Here is a 14613-nt window from a genome sequence, read left to right as displayed (position 1 = left end):
GCTACCTTCTAAATTTTCTTTCTCAGCTTCTTGTCTCTTTTGAAACCAGCCTTCATTCAGAGGTAAACAAATATTTAATATTAACTATTGATTTGTTTCTATAGATCTGGCAGGGTATTCCTCTTGTTCATTTAGGGTCTGGCCCCTGTTTAGGTGATTCTCTCTCCCTTATCTCCACCCCTCCCACATTTATCGAGTGTCTGCTCTGCATCATTGACTCTTGGGTCCTGCATATTGATCAGAAATAAAAGCTTTCTTTGGGGCTTTGTGCTTGTCTGCATGTCCTTATAAATTATTTTTGCTTGTAACACCCGCATGCTTGGTGCTACCCAGGAGAGGGTGTCTGATGTCACAGGTGGTTGTGAACTACCATACGCTTACTGGGAATTGAACTCAGGTCTTCTTGAAGAGCTTTTAATTACTGATTTCTCTTTCCAGCTCCTGTTTGCGTGTTTTTAAGATGTCTAGTTTTTATTCATTATGTAGCTATGTAGTTGGATGTGTATACCCTGAAATACTGAGATGAGCAGAGAGTGAAAGTGCGAGGTCTGTGTTTTCACGTAGTCTGTATTCCTGTGGGAGGATAGATGACAGCAAAGAAGTCTGCAGTGGTCCTGACGGTGCTGAGAGCTATGGAGAGAGTAGCTCAGTTACAGGAGAAGTGCGCCAGGGAAGGGGTGTGAACTTGGAGTTTTTCTGTTCCATATAAGAGGGCACTGCGTGTCTTAATGCAGGCTCTTCCAGCTAAACTGCCACATGATATGTGGCTTGGACAAGAGCCGCGTTTCTCACTGTACAGAAAGCTAAGTAATCCAAGATAAGGCGATGGGCACTTAGGTTCTTGGCTTTCAGGTGCCATCCTGCTGTATATTCCTCAGATACCTTTCTGTAAGGTGCCACCCTCATGATCTAATTACTCTCCACAGGGAACAAAGGGGTTCCTTCATTACCACACACACCCTAGAGAAAGTCAGTAATTTTGTTAATTTCCAAAATCCATTCCCATTCATATTTCCACCAAATGTCTTTTACCTCAGTTAAAACTTGATTTTAAATTTAAACTCCAGAGATCCAGTACTTGCTTATGTGTATGTATTTAATCTTTAGTATTTCATCAAGATTCTTTTGTTTCAGTTTTCTGGATTATTTTTGAGGAAGTTTTGGTTAATTTTCTATAAGTTCAGCATTCTGGTTCATTTAACTTCCACCCCGAACTTCCCTTCCCTTCTAAATGCTTGGCCGTATAAACACACACTGTCACTTGAGTGTCTGCGTGTAAGGGCACCATAGGTGTGCAGTGCCTCAGGGATCAGGAGGAGTTGTTGAGTCACCTGGAACTGGAGTTATAGGCGGGTGTCAGCTGGGTGCCGGGATGTGAATGTGGGATCTCTGCACGGGTAGTAAACGCTCTTAACTCTGAGTTATCTCTGCTGCTCTTCCAAATTCCTAAAACACCAGTAGCAATAAGGTATTGGCATGAGCTTGGATGTGTAAGGATTGTTTCAAAAAAGATTTAAACCATTTTCACACTAGAAAAATTAAAAGTTTTAGGAAATAACGACTAGTTTAACTATATCCTTATCACATAAATGAGTTCTTTTGAGCTGTGATATTTTTATTTTTGCAGATGTCACCAGTAAAGGTAACTTCATTATTACCTTCCATCGAAATAGGATAGTCATGTCCTTGAGTCAGAACGACAGTTTGGTTTCTTGACTTTTTATTTGTACTCCCTAGGGTTCGGTTACCAAGTTCATAGTGTGTATAGGTGTGTGTTCATGTGTTCATTCTTTTAGAAAAAAGTTACATGGTCTCTGTAGTGTCGTGATACCAAGGAGTTACATCGGGGGTGTTTTGATCCCAGATTGGAATTTTAAGTTATGTGGAAGGTGAGAGTCCCGCTTCGTGTTTGGGGTCTGTCCTGTGGTGAGCAAGGACTTTACTCTTTTCCTTCAGGAGCTTCTCCTCAGACCATGTCAGTAGACCACCTTGTGTTTGTGTGTGAGTGAAAATATTTATGAGCAGGCGGACGCAGTTAAGTATCCACTCCTGTGATGGAGAGGGCTGCTTATTCCAACCTCAGACATTACTTTTCCCCCAGAAATTGCCTGTCACTAACCTCCAGCATCAGAATGACTAATTATGAGTTAGAGAGTTAACATTCTTCACTGTTTGGACGTTGTGTACTTGGCAGGTGGAGGGTGTATTATTTTAAAAACTTCTTCAGGGTGTCTATATTTATCACATACAATGCAGATGCCTTTATAATAGTAAATATGTGATTTGTAACTCTAACCTTACAGTTTTCATCAATAAAGCACAGCCGCTTAGTTACAAATCAGAATGGATTAAGCAGTTTGTTGCACCCTGTGGCTCCCTAGAGTAATTTCAACAGTGAAGATCTACCAGGAGCCTCTAGTGCCCGAGTTCTGCAGCCTCAGCTCTGCGTCTCGGCAGCATTCATCTTCAGTAGCCAAATATGAAGCAGGGCTCACTAATTTCTGATGGCCAGCAGATGATCGTATCTCAGCAGAGAAGGACGGGGTGGCCTGAGATCTGGGATGTGATCTGCAGTTGATGCCCTGGTTCCTTCTGATTGTTTTGGTCAGTGGTGATGGAATCAGTGGAGAGCCACTGGGAGATGACAGCCTCGCAATGATGGAGCTGCTGTGTGAGGCAGTTAGTTCTGTGAGTGCAGCATGCAGCTGTTGACTCCAGTCAGCCCCCTCTCTCTGTCTCTGTCTCTGTCATTTATTGTATGTGAATGGCTGCTTTGCCTGCATGTATGTCACCTTGCCTGGTGAGTGTGAAAGTCACAGAGTGTCAAATCCTCTGGGACTAGAGTTGTTGTAAGCTACTGTGTTGGTGCTGAGGGCCAAACTCTTAAATCACAGAGCCATCTCGCAGCCGCTCTTCTCAGATTTTACCAACAGTTCCCACCCCTTGAGGTGACCTGAGTGGAAATGGTAACCTCTGCCATTTGCTGCAGAAGCTTGTTTGTGTGTGTCTCCTCTGACTGTCAGGGACTGTCTTCAGTAAGTCTTCAGCCTGCTCTGCCCTTAGCAGCCTGTGCTTTTGGTTTTTTATTATTATGTATAGTTGATTTTCCTTTTCTTTTCTCCTCCCCTGCTACTCCTCTCCCCAGTTTTTCTTTCTTTTGAGGAAAAAGAAAGAGCTCTGTTGACTAAACTTGTCTCCAGTTCCTCGGCTTAAGCGAGTCTCCTGTTCAGTCTCCAAAGTAGCTGGCTGTGTAAGTGATGTGGACTTTTTTTTTTTTCTTTTTTTCGGAGCTGGGGACCAAACCCAGGGCCTTGCGCTTGCTAGGCAAGTGCTCTACCACTGAGCTAAATCCCCAACCCCGCGATTTGGACTTCTTATGCACACCATATTGGGTTTGTATTATTGAAAGGTCCTAGAAGAAAAGTAAGACTTATTTTTTTGCAAGGATTTCATTGGAGGTGGTCAATGATAATTCTTAGTCACATTTTTCTATGCTGTAACCAGGATGGGAATTAAATGATGAAAGAATTGAGTTGATAGATATTTGTTGAATGTACAGTATGTCCTGGGCCTGGTGCTAGGGAACTTAAGGAGGAATAAAGCAAGGCTTCTTTGTATAAAATTTGATTATAAAAGCTTACAGTAAGTAAAATGTAAAGTAATTGGCAATAAAATGAGAAACAAAGGTGTTTGAAATGTCCAAAAGAGTAAACCACTATCAAATTATCCTAATTTATATGTAGCAGCACTCACAGAAAATATAAATTTCTTCTTTTAAGAATGTATTCACTTTACAAGCCAGTTTCAGCTGCTCCACTCCTCCCAGTACCACCTCTCGAAAGTCCCCCCCCATCCTCCCTTCCCCTTGTTTTTACAGAAGGGGAAGTCCATAACCCCTTCCTCCTATCAAGTTTCGATGGGACTAGGCACATCTTCTCCCATGGAGGCTAAACAAGGCTTTTGTTTAGAAGCATGGGACCCACAGGCAGGTGGGTAACAGGCTCAAGGGCAGCCCCTGCTCCCTCCGGTTGTTTGGGGGACCTGCATGAAGACCAGCAGCCTAGGTCCAGCCTGTGCTTGCTCTTTGGTGGTGAGTCAGTCTCTGGGACCCTGGGGGTCCAGGTGAGTTGACTCTGTTGGTCTTCCTGTGGAGTCTCTGTCACTACTTCAAGGGATGCCATCTTCATGGTACTTTCTTTGAGCTGTCACCGGGTGAACACATGCAGTGTTGATTGCCATTGAACAATGTGCTTGTGCTTAATTCTTCCTTGCTGGAAGTGTTGTCGTCTTCATGGAAGAGCTACCAGCATGCGAAGAGATTATGCCTCTCAGCCACGGAGTGAACTCAGCTACTCGACTCACAACCTCTAATCCCATCATGCCGGCTTCTATATTTTTTCTTTTTGATTTGTGGTTTGTCAGACTAAAGGATGCCCCTCCCCTTTTATTAAAAACTTAAAGGAAATTTTGATTTTATTCTGTTTCTGTATATACCAGTTCTTGTAGAATATAAATGTGATTGTGAACCTGAGGTCTGGTTTATCAGAGACTTGGCATGTGTCGTTTTGTTTTAAAGTTACTTGGAAGTGTTCCACATCGAGTCATGGCCTTGTTCAGCTGCACCGGCTTCCAGCATGGGTGTTGTCAGATGTTTATTATACACGATGTCAAGTGAGTGTTTTCTGCAGTTGTTTGTTTGGAGATGTGGCCTAGGCTGACCTTGGACCCAGGACGCCATTCCCCTACCTTGAGAGGATGGTGCTGTGGCCTGAGGCTCCGTATTCAGCTGTTGAGTTACCTTTGTAGGGCACGTTCCTGGGTAGGTCCCGTTTACTCTAGGACTTCTCTGTGAGTGTGTCTCCAGCCTCTGACTTGTCGTGGGAATGTGGTGCCTTTATTACAAGAGACAGGTCAGGAGGAGGGAGTGGGCAGGAAACGCGTCCGTCATGTGGTCCTTTGCAGTAAGAAATGGTAAAGAGCTGAAGTTGTGTAGTTTTCTGTTGGGAATGAGAAAAGGAGGGATTGTTGCTCTTTTTTTTTTTTTTTGGTTCTTTTTTCAGAGCTGGGGACCGAACCCAGGGCCTTGCGCTTCCCTAGGCAAGTGCTCTACCACTGAGCTAAATCCCCAACCCCGGGATTGTTGCTCTTAACTAGAAGTGTGTGGCATCCATCATCGTCTTTGGCACGGTGTCAGGGTTTTGTTTTAGGGAGATAGCTGACATGGAGTCTGTCCCTCATAAGGGAAGTGGAGGTGGAAGAAAGAACGCATCGTCCTGAGAGAGCTCAGGAGCCTGCTGACTCTGGTGAGGAGTGATGGGGGCTTAGCATTCATACCACCAAAGCCAGGCCTTTAGTCAGCTTAGCTGCTCAGTGAGGGTGCACAGGCAGCTCTTATCCCTACAGCAGCCCCAGGGCGGGGCGGGGTGCCTGCTTGGCCTGTCAGATGCATTCGTAGGTGCCTTGTGTTTCTGGTAAACTTAACGGAAGTGCTTTATTTCATTGAGGGACAGCATAACATTTTCATTTGTTCTTTTCATCTTGATGCAGTACCCGTCACATAGTAGGCTCTTTGAAAATGCTTAGTAATTGTATTCAATTAATAGGTATTGAAATTAGCAGTTGGCAGATGTGCCTTGGAAATTGTACTAACCACAGGTTTCTTGAACTGACACACCACATGGATGGGGAGAGGCTTCCATGGCGGTCAGGTATGGGTAACAGAGTTGGAAGACTGTTGGGGAAGAAGAGGTTATACTGACTGCCTCATCGAAACACCTTTTGAAAACTAGGATCTTTACTAAATATCCACATCTGAATTTTAGATTAAATTTACTGTGATCTCCTAGGTACTAGAAACCCCAAATGCCCATTAAAATGTGGGGAAATAATACAAACTACAGGATATCCATACAGTTATCAAGACGCAGATACATAAAGGTGAATCTAAAATGCAGAATTGCAAGTGAAAGAGGCTGATATGGAAAGGCTGTATTTGTGTTCTTTCATTGATATAAAATGGAAAACCAAGCCTTAGTGCAGAGTTTAGTGACTTCCGAATCAAGGGAGAAGGGCTGAATTCACACAGCACAGCAGTTTCTAGGTTGGTGACGTTGTTACCTGTGACATTAATTGGTGGGAACACGACATTTGTTAATAAGCCAGCCATGTACTATAAAGAGTGAGCCTTCATGTCCATGAATTTAAAGCACAAGTCGTTTAGAAGTTGTGATATCCCAGGATATAATGCAGCCTGTGACAAGTGAGGCTGACTGTGGGCGACCACCTTACTGAGAAGGGCGGGGAGGCAAAGGAGAAAGAGCAGTAATTCTAGGAGCACTAAAAGCACAGAAGTGCACAGAAGCACTGACTGGGCTGTAATTGGTAACATTGTTTTCCATGGAGACAGCATCTGATTTTGCAGTACATGTACCCTGGACTGAGAAATTCAAGTGAGTGGAGAAGGATGGGAAAGCTATTGTCCTTTTGTTGCTGTGGGAGTTTATAGGTGAATAAGGGGAGGAGGCCGGTGTGGTCTTTGTAGTAAGACACTAGAAAGGTCGCATCAGTCATATGCATTTATCATAGTTTATATGGATGCAGATGGCTGTACGGGGTGTTTATAGCTGGGAATAATATCCTCATGCTGCAGACGGATATCCTCAGCATCACACAGTAAAGAATGAATAAAGCAAAAGTAACTCCTCATCATCTCCCTCCCTCCCTCCCTCCCTCCCTCCTCTCTCACTGAAAAGGGTGCTCATGACCCACACTGGACTAGGACACTGGGGTGAAAAGGTTTTAGAAATGGAATGGGGTTGGCTTTGTATAAACCTGCGTTTTACCTGTGAGGAAAATTCAAAGACTTAAATTCCCTTGCTTAAAAGTTTTACAAGGTGGAGGAAGTTTATGGAATATTGGCTCTCGGCAGGTTAGCCGCCTTTGATATGAAAGAAAGAAAAGGCAGCATTTCTCAGAGATTATCTTGTACAGACGTTTTCTTGTTTCGCTAGCCGAGAAGATGAGAGTGAAACCTAGATCTTGCTTTGAAATACTGTTCTCCAGTAAGAGGTCTTTGTGTAGGACCCAGGCGGAAATATGCAAAGTGAAATGGAAGGGTATCACATTGCCAACAATGCTTTTTAAAGACTCTGCGATGGTCGCATCACTGAAGTGCTTTTAGTCATCTAAACCATCATAGTCTGAGCAACAAAAGAATCAAGTTTGTTGTTTAAAGTGTGCAGCATACTCACAACTCTACAGATAAATATAATAATTAAGTAGAAGATAGAGAAACATTTGCCTTGTAGAACTATAATTTATGTAGATATTCTGCCTTTAAGTAGAGAAAGGCTCTGATTGTGGCCTGTGTATGGTGACACCCTTCTAAAGTGGGGGTAGGGGAAGAGGTGGGGAAGTAAATTAAAATGGAATGCACTTTGATTTTCCCTCCTAGTCGGCTGCACCTATTAAATACATTCCGATTTGGAAGAAAACCAACCCAAGGTGGTGGACTAAATACTTTTATGTCTCTAAAGGCTGTCAGTCCCAGCAGGAGGCGGGGTGATATAATGTGCTGTGCAGGGCAAGGAGGAATCAAACAAAATTGGAGTGAAGCATGGACGTAGTTAACATTTTATCAGCACTGGTTCATCAAGTATAACATGTGCCGTACATAGCAGGGGGTGGAATCCTAGGTGGTGCCGTTCTCTGACTTAGTCTGATGTTTCTGCAAACCTACAACTAGTTTTTAAAGTAAACTTATTTCTTTTAATTTTTAACATTTCTTTTAAGAGTGTCACACTGCTATTAATTACTCATGTTTATCTGCAGGTGACAGTTTGAGGGGTTTTAATGAAAGCAGGTTAGCACATGTGCTGGTTTGAATGAGAACGGCTTCTGTAGGCTCATGTGTTTGAATGCTGGGTTTGAGGTTGGTAGAACTGTGTGGGAAGGGTTGGAGGTATGGCCCTGTTGAAGAAGGTGTGCCACTGAGGGTGGGCTTCGAGGTTTCTAATTTTGAAATTAAGAAACAGAAATGATTTTCTCTGCTCTTAACACAGGCTTCTAAAGGAATGAGAAAGTTCACAGGTGCGCACTGTGGACCTTGTGCTTACTTTCTGGTGTGTGTGTGTGTGTGTGTGTGTGTGTGTGTGTGTGTGTGTGTGTGTGTGTGTGTGTGTGCGTGCGCGCGCGCGCGCGCACGCATCAGTAGAAGCAGAAAACATAAGCATCTTCTTCTCTCGTGCAGTGGGCAAGACTCAGTTTGCTGTGTCCACTTGAAAGGATCTTGGAGCACCCGGAGAGCTGCACTGCTTTTACGCCCTTTGCAAAGTAGTCTGCAAGTGTCCAGGGGAAATCAAAGCCCTAGAATGAAAAGTGTTTGAGTTCATTTTTATTCACTCTGAAGTTTATTGCTCATCTTCACCTCAAAGGATAGTACCGACTTCCAAGTCAGGAAACGTCCATCTCGGAGAGACAGAGTTCAGCACTGGTGTGAGAACCTGCAGTGAATGCGTGTGCATCTCAGAGGGAGAGATTGTTCCAGGTCACATGCACTGCACCTCGGTGTTCCTATGTCCCTAACATCTTCTGTGTTCTACGTGTATTGTAGATCAGAACACTGTAAAATATGTTAGGATTTTATCCTTTAGCAAGCTAATGGCTAGTGGTTCAGACCTTTAGATTTTAGTAAATCCAATCACGTTTTGTTCTGTAAAACCAAGGGGTTATTATTAGTTCTTTATCAGACATTAATTCACTCTGTGGTCACATGTACAATCCCTAAATTTGCACAATGCTGATAGTGTTGCGAGGTCTGGCTTGCTGGACACTCGTGCACACGGATCTGTATCTCCATGGCTGCAGCCAGCCATTATGGAAGGTCACTTAATGAAAGTGACATCAGCTTCAAAACTAAGCAGCTTATGAAAGAGTTCTTGTCATGCCTTTTAGGCTTTAACGCTGCTGAGCGGTGAGAGCAGAGGTAATAGCAGCGTGCTGTCTTCCTTTTGGCCTTTCTCAGTGGTATTTGTTTTAACTTTCTCAGTTTTTGAAATGTTGAAAACCACAAACTCCCTGGACGTTTTAGGGCTTACGAGAAGTTTTGAATATTTAGGGTCAGTTTTGTTTGAAGTCACTCTAATTCTGTTAGAGTCTGTTATTTATTTTTCTGTGTTTGAAATTATTGGCATAATAAGGTAAAAGTAAGAACATGTCAGAGAGGAGAGTTGCTGATGTGTGCACATGGCAGTAGTTATGTCTGACTGGCTGGATGATAACGTCTCTGAACGTGATTATCTGATACAGTACTCTGCAGCGTGCACAGCGCAGGGACACAGTGGCAGGCCAGTGCCATGCGGCTTCCCCCACTTCTGTAGGAAAGCCCGCAGGCTCTGAGCTCAGACACAGGGCACTGCTTTATCTGTCAAGAGTGTTCTTCTAGCAGATGGGCATGTGCTTTAGTGGGACAGCACCACCAGCTGCGGACATCTTAGAAGGCTCCTCAGACGCCTTGTGCAGTTAATAAAGACTGGAGTTCTGGGATACTCAGAAATGTGAATTTTCCCTTAAGATACATGCTATGTAATTACAAACATAACATAGGCGTAGTTTAACAATAAACACTTGCCGTGCTCTGTGAAAACATTGTAGGTATCAAGGTGACATCTACAAAAGCTATGGCTGTGTTTTAAATTATAGTATGTGTTTATAATTAAAGCAAGCTATACATTCTTTTGAGTACAAGTGGAATTAATGATCACCGAGCGGGTGTTTATCATCTTTCTTTTTTCTTTTTTAACTAGGTAAAGAATTGTATTAACCTTTCCAAACTTTATGCCCAGGCTTCTTCAGCTTTATTTGCTGCAAAGAATGAATTAGGCATACGAGAAAACTGAAAAGAGCTGCAGGGTCCAGGGGGCTTGATTTTTATCAGATCCATAATAAAAAACTTTTAAAGAGCAGCCATGATATAAAACAGCAGCTCCTGTAACTTCTGCAAGGGTCGCCGCCTTCAGTGCAGTTTGCCTCGTTCTTAGAAGCCTCATGAAAATTCTCCACCAGATCTGGAACTTGATCGTCGTCATCCTGTCCAGTAGCAAGTGGTGCTTTCCATCCACAGATTGTTCGGGCAGAGCTTCAGCGGTCTCCTCAGACCAGTCAGACTGGCTGCAGCACGCTGTCTGCAGCACGCTGGCTGAGGCTGCTGGGAAGCATTTCTGTCAGCCTCTTTGTCTCAGCGAGGCCTGTAATGGGGAAGGTGTTTGCTGCCAGAGACGCCTGAACTTTAGCGTTGTTAAAATGGACCACTGTTCCTTGGTTTGCAAACATGTTCATATCTTCAATACCAGAGATGTTGTTTACCCCTGGCTTCTTTAAGGAGAGCTGCAGTTTTTTTATCGTCTGCTGTGGCTGTTCTGTGAACCACCCTCTCTTTTTATGAGCAGTTCCTTTCCCACTTGTGCCTGCAGTTTGTTGAGTTTTTCCTGGTTCATGATTGTTTCTTTCATCTTGTTGGAGTGGAAATGGGGCTGCGTGGGGGACCAAGGTTCACGCTCAGGGGGTCTTGGGCAGACCAGCTGAGGTAAGGTGCTCACACACGGGGACACAAGATGGTAGCTAGAGGGAGGCCAGAAGTAATGCCAAAGCTTTATCTTTTTTTTTTTTTTTTTTCCTTTTCTTTTTTTCGGAGCTGGGGACCGAATCCAGGGCCTTGCGCTTGCTAGGCAAGTGCTCTACCACTGAGCTAAATCCCCAACCCCAGTCTTTATCTTCTTAAAGCAGAATCTTAGCACCCTTTTCCATGTCTCTCAGCTCTAGTAATTCCTGTTGCTTAAGTGAAAGCATCCTCTTCTCATCAATATTTTTGTAGTTTCTGTCAGACTGGAGGATGGCAAACGTCATCAGCCTCTCAGGCTTGGCTCTCTGCCCCCACCCTCATCCCTCTCCCACACCTCAGTCTCCCAACTGGTGGTCTCTCTGGGTGTGCCCACACAGGCCTCGGTCTCCTGGTCGGTGGGTTTGTGCCTGTCTCTCAGGTTTGTAGGTTTTGTAGAAGCCTCAGTAGAATTTTGAGGTCTTGTGTTTTATACATGGGATAACAGGAATGTTGAGTTTAGAGGATGGAGAAGAAGCCATTGCATAGCTTCAAGCGTGTATCCTAATTCTTGGGTGTATTCAGTCTTTTAGGTCTTGAAATCAGTTGCAGAAATCTTAGGTGTTTGAAAGTTGGTTTCTCATAACACAGGGTCTCTTCATTCTTGGTGGATATGATCTAAGACACTCACTGTATTTCCCTGCTCATGATAAACTTTACTTTGTCAGTTAGGCATAGGAAGAGATTAACAGGAGTAAGATGGGGCAACTAGGACAGTGCTCTGAGAAGCCTGCAGCAGGGAACGCTCTTACCACCCTTAGCTTCTAGACGTGTACCGGGCCCAACAGTCACTCTGATAAGCAGGTAGCTGTGAAATGTCTGATCGGTAAGTGATACTTAGATCCATTCCTCAGTGTACGTGGAGATTGGTACCAGCACCCAATGTGTACCCAGGTCAGGGTGTGTTCAAGTCTATTTACAATGGCATGGTGTTTGCCTACGGTTTACACTCACACTCACACCCGAGTCCGTCCTTACAGTGCCATTGCCGTATAGTGGTATGGAGCCAGGTACTGCACTGTGCTAAGGAAAGGACGGAGAGAGCGTGCGTACCCTGCAGACACTGCATTTAAACAGAGTGCGCTGCCCTCAGGAGCCATAGAGGGTGTGGAACTCCCGCAGCTGGGTTTTCAAGGTAGTTGGAGGCACTCCATGTAGGCGCTGAGACAGAGGTTCTCTGAAAGGGCAGTTTGTGTTCTTTCCTACTGAGCCAACGTTCCAGCCCCCGACATGGCAGCTTACAAAAGTATTTCCATCCATTGGTTGGATTTCTGAGTGGATTGGCATGGAGGCAGAAAAAGCACACACTGCACGCTTCATGATGGCAGGAGGGGGCGCGTCGTGCTGCTCAGAGTCTGTTCTGTAAATGACTGGGTCACTGGGACCTCTCATGGGAGGTGAGAGGGAGGACGGGGTCTCAGCGCTGGGGAAACTGCCATGGAGATGAAGTGTTCTTCCTTTGAGGGTTTTCCTTCCCCACGTCCTCTCTGATGGCAGCTCTGTTGGCAGTGCAGAAGCTTGGTCTTTGGTCAGAGTTGGGGTGAGGAAGTGGGACAAAGCACAGGGACAAGTGTTCATTCAGGTGGAACCAAAGAGGACGGTAGCAGCTACCGTTGTGCTCATGCGTCCTTCTTACCCTAGACTCCCAACAACTGGAGTGTTGGAATTATTAAATATAAGTTAACAACGGCCACATTTGCATTTTACCCTAAAACATGCTGCTACAGAATGGGAAGGCCATGAAAAGTGAATCCAGAGATCATTCACAACCTCCGTGTTTAATCATTTACAGATAAAATGTTTGCTTCCTCGTTAAGCCTACTGAGCGGCCGATGGTGGTCTTGTAGAGATAAGAGGAGAGTGGCATTTCTTTTGAGGATCTTCTTAAGAAGTTATCCACGGCTTACTTAAAGCCTGAAAATACAGATGTAAACTCTTCCAACTCTAAGCTGGTGGTTTTCTTGTCATCACAAATCTGCGTAGTGTGTGTGGGCAGTGAACTGCTGGCCCTGTAACACACGGTGGGCAGCTTCCGGGGAGACAGTCAGTCCCTGAAGGCACCGCGGCTCCGAACCTGGAACACAAGCTGAGGAGTGAGTCTGCGCCGCACATGTGCGCAGAACTCTAGTGCCTTTCAAAGCCCAGGAGTTCCATGTGACATGGTTTCAGTTTGAGTGTTGTTATGGATGTACAGTGTATACAGTCTGTATACACCACACACACACACACACACACGTGCGCGCACACACACGCACGCAGTACTATATCTACTTTCACTATCTAGGCCATCTAAGCATGTTTTGAAAAGTCTCAAAGATTGGCTCTAATCTGTCCAAGTATGGTGGGCATTGACAGATGGTTTCTAGAGGTAATTCTTTGCAGTCAAATCTTAGTTTCGTTATAGTGGCATCTGTAAAGACAGCTGTTGGTATTCTCTATTGATTGACAATAATAACTAACAGTTGCCTGCCAAAAATACACGGTATGAGCACCTGACTTTTCAGGTCAGATCCTGTTCTACAGGAGGAACAGCTCCTAAGCAGGTCCACAGGGCTCCATCTTTCACTCTGTTTTCAGATCTCAGCCAAGCCATTTAAGTATGTGAGAGAGAGAGTTTATTTATGGAATGATGTGTCTGAACCATCGGGTTCCTGTGTGAAATAAAAAAAATTGTATAAGAATTTTTTGACCATTATAGATGATCATAGCACTTACTGTGATTTGGGAGAAGAACTTGAATGGAAGTTACCTATAGAAACAGTTACCGCACTTGAGATTTAATTAAGGAAACTGAGCAGAGTCTCGTAAAGCTAGAGATTGCATGATCAGTGCTGCAGCTCACGGCTCCTGATCCCTGCTTGTACCATATTGTTCCATCCAAACCATAGTGGTTCTCTTTTCACCTTTGCACTGAGAATTACTCACGCGCTTCTTGCTGGGCTTCTCTTAACATAGAAGGAACGGGATCTGGGCATGATGGTGCACACCTTTAATCTCAGCACTACAGAACAGTTCTAGGAGAGCCACGACTTGATAGAGAGATCCTGTTGGAAGAAAGAAACAGGAGGAGAAGGAAAATAAAGGATTAAAAAGCTAGTCTTGCACGCTTACAAGATAATGGATGCTTTAGATACAAAGCATTTAAAGCGAGTGTTTAGTAGTACGCTCTAGAGTTTATTTATTACTTGATTATTATTTAGACAGGATCTAATTTTGTGCCTGGGCTGCATACACCTTATAGAGATCTGCCTGCCTCTGCTTTCTGATTGCTGGCACACTCAATACTTTAACAGGCTAAACATGGGCTTGGTTAAATCTGCTCTTCTGTGGCACCTCTGCTCACACACCGTCAGTTGCACTGATAGGTTTTTAAGAAATTCTTCTAAAATTTTTATAGTTACTGCATTCTTAATAGGTAATTAAGTGTGATGTGTCAAAATTTTATAATATTATAATGGCCAGGTTTTTTTGAGATTTGATCAGCTTTCAAGAACACTAAAAAGTAGGATTCAAATAGCTCTTGAGCACATATGAGGGGATTAGATTGTTTGGATGTTGTGATAATCCCAGACTGAATGTACAGCTCAGAGGGCATGTACACATGTACTAGGCAGTTTGTTAAACCTGAAAGTTTGGTTCTTTGAAATCCTTTAGAAATGCTTATGTAATCAGTTGTCCTCGATTCAGAGTAAGTCTTCTAGGGAATGCTCTGTGTGAACTTAAAGGATGGCTGGCCAGCAGCTGTCCTGAATAGTGTATCCCGAGATGTCGATTTCTGTAGGGACAGCTTCAGTGCCAGTCCTCAGGCCCCAGAGAAAGTGATCATCTTCTATATACACACAACACATATGCAACATACATATATACACGGAGGAAAGTGAGTTCAGATAATGCCTAATAACAGAAGATGTAAGTTAACTGACCAGCTGCCGTGTCTGTTCTGATGTAATAGAATGTGG

At 44.0% G+C, this 14613-nt stretch overlaps 1 protein-coding gene across 1 annotated transcript in view; it reads left to right on the top strand.

Moving 5' to 3' along the window:
- The window catches only part of Zfand3 (zinc finger AN1-type containing 3), a 191290-nt gene that overhangs the window by 77257 nt on the left and 99420 nt on the right, over positions 1–14613 (top strand). The gene's annotated exons all lie outside the window — the stretch shown is intronic.

Source organism: Rattus rattus, chromosome 18, assembly GCF_011064425.1.
Source record: "Rattus rattus isolate New Zealand chromosome 18, Rrattus_CSIRO_v1, whole genome shotgun sequence".
In the NCBI taxonomy this organism is placed as follows: Eukaryota; Metazoa; Chordata; class Mammalia; order Rodentia; family Muridae; genus Rattus; species Rattus rattus.
This window is presented reverse-complemented; position numbering and strand designations above follow the sequence as displayed.